The sequence below is a fragment of the Pristiophorus japonicus genome, unplaced genomic scaffold (genome assembly GCF_044704955.1).
Source record: "Pristiophorus japonicus isolate sPriJap1 unplaced genomic scaffold, sPriJap1.hap1 HAP1_SCAFFOLD_30, whole genome shotgun sequence".
In the NCBI taxonomy this organism is placed as follows: domain Eukaryota; kingdom Metazoa; phylum Chordata; class Chondrichthyes; family Pristiophoridae; genus Pristiophorus; species Pristiophorus japonicus.
In genome coordinates, this window is record NW_027252779.1 from 3,869,525 (window position 1) to 3,872,751 (window position 3,227).

The window sequence follows — 3,227 nt, forward strand, 5'->3', positions numbered from 1 at the left end:
CACACATCATTCCACACTGCATTCCATACATCATTGCACACATCATTCCACATATCATTCCACACATCATTCCACACCTCATTCCACACATCATTTCACACATCATTCCACACAGCATTCCAAATATCATTCCACACCTCATTCCACATAACATTCCACGCATCATTCCACATTCTCACTCTAAACCTCATTCCACACATCATTCCACACATCATTGCACACATCATTGCACACATCATTGCACATATCATTCCACACGTCATTCTACACCTCATTCAACACCACATTCCACACAACATTCCACACATCAATCCACACATCATTCCACACATCATTCCACACATCATTCCACACATCATTCCACACATCATTCCACACATCATTCCACACATCATTCCACACATCATTCCACGCATCATTCCAAACTTCATTCCACACATCATTGCAAACATCATTGCAAACATCATTCCACACATCATTCCACACCTCATTCCACACCTCATTCCACAACATTCCACACATCATTCCACACATCAATCCACACATCACTCCACACATTAGTCCACACCTCATTCCACACCTCATTCCACAACTCTTTCCACACATCATTCCACACATCATTGCACACACCATTGCACACATCATTCCACACAGCATTCAACACCACATTCCACACAACATTCCACACATCATTCCGCACATCATTCCACACATCATTCCACACATCATTCCACACATCATTCCAAACTTTATTCCACACATCATTCCACACATCATTCCACAACTCATTGCACACCTCATTCCACACCTCATTCCACACCTCATTCCACACCTCATTCCACACCTCATTCCACACCTCATTCCACCCATTATTCCACACATCAATCCACACATCATTCAATACATAATTCCACATATCATTCTACACATGAGTCCACACATCATTGCACACCTCATTCCACATGTCATTCCACACGTCATTCCACACATCATTCCACACATCATTTCACGCAGCATTCCACACATAATTACACACATCATTCCATACCTCATTCCACATCTGATCCAACACCTCATTCCACACATCATTCCACACATCATTGCAAACATCATTGCAAACATCATTCCACACATCATTCCACACATCATTCCACACCTCATTCCACACATCATTCCACAACATTCCACACATCATTCCACACATCAATCCACACATCACTCCACACATCAGTCCACACCTCATTCCACACCTCATTCCACAACTCATTCCACACATCATTCCACACATCATTGCACACACCATTGCACACATCATTCCACACAGCATTCCATACATCATTGCACACATCATTCCACATATCATTCCACACATCATTCCACACATCATTCCACACATCATTCAGAACAGCATTCCACACCTCATTCCACACATCATTCCACACATCATTCCACACATCAATAAACACATCATTCCACACCTCATTCCACATATCATTCCACACATCATTCCACACATCATTCCACACAACATTCCAAACTTCATTCCACACTTCATTCCACATGTCATTCCAAACCTCATTCCACACATTATTCCAAACGTCATTCCACATATCATTCCACAACACATTCCACACATCATTCCTCACGTCATTCTACACATCATTTCACACATGATTCCACGCATCATTCCACACATCATTCCACACATCATTCCACACATCATTCCACACATCATTCCACACATCATTCCACACATCATTCCACACATCATTCCACACATCATTCCGCAATTCATTCCACACCTCATTCCACACCTCATTCCACACCTCATTCTACACCTCATTCCAAACATCATTCCACACATCATTCCACACATCATTCCGAACATCATTCCACACCTCATTCCACACATCATTCCACACATCATTCCACACATCAATAAACACATCATTCCACACCTCATACTATATAACATTCCACACATCAGTCCACACATCAATCCACACATCATTCCACACATCATTCCACATATCATTCCAAACATCATTCCACACGTAATTCCACACATCATTCATCACATCATTCCACACTTCATTCCACATCACATTCCACAACTCATTCCACACCTCATTCCACACCTCATTCCACACGTCATTCCACACCTCATTCCACAACTCATTACGCAACTCATTCCACATATCATTCCACACATCATTCCACACATCATTCCACAACACATTCCACACATCATTCCTCACGTCATTCTACACATCATTTGACACATGATTCCACGCATCTTTCCACACATCACTCCACACATTAGTCCACACCTCATTCCACACCTCATTCCACAACTCATTCCACACATCATTCCACGCATCATTGCACACACCATTGCACACATCATTCCACACAGCATTCCATACATCATTGCACACATCATTCCACATATCATTCCACACATCATTCCACACATCATTCCACACATCATTCAGAACAGCATTCCACACCTCATTCCACACATCATTCCACACATCATTCCACACATCAATAAACACATCATTCCACACCTCATACTACATAACATTCCACACATCAGTCCACACATTAATCCACACATCATTCCACACATCATTCCACATATCATTCCACACATCATTCCACACGTCATTCCACACATCATTCATCACATCATTCCACACATCATTCCACATCACATTCCACAACTCAATCCACACCTCATTCCACACCTCATTCCACACGTCATTCCACACCTCATTCCACAACTCATTCCACAACTCATTCCACATATCATTCCACACATCATTCCACACATCATTCCACACAACATTCCAAACTTCATTCCACACTTCATTCCACATGTCATTCCAAACCTCATTCCACACATTATTCCAAACGTCATTCCACACATCATTCCACAACATATTCCACACATCATTCCTCACGTCATTCTACACATCATTTCACACATGATTCCACGCATCATTCCACACATCATTCCACACATCATTCCACACATAATTCCACACATCATTCCACACATCATACCACACATCATTCCATACATCATTCCACACATCTTTACGCAATTCATTCCACACCTCATTCCACACCTCATTCCACACCTCATTCTATACCTCATTCCACACATCATTCCACACGTCATTCCACTCATCATTCCGAACATCATTCCACACCTCATTCCA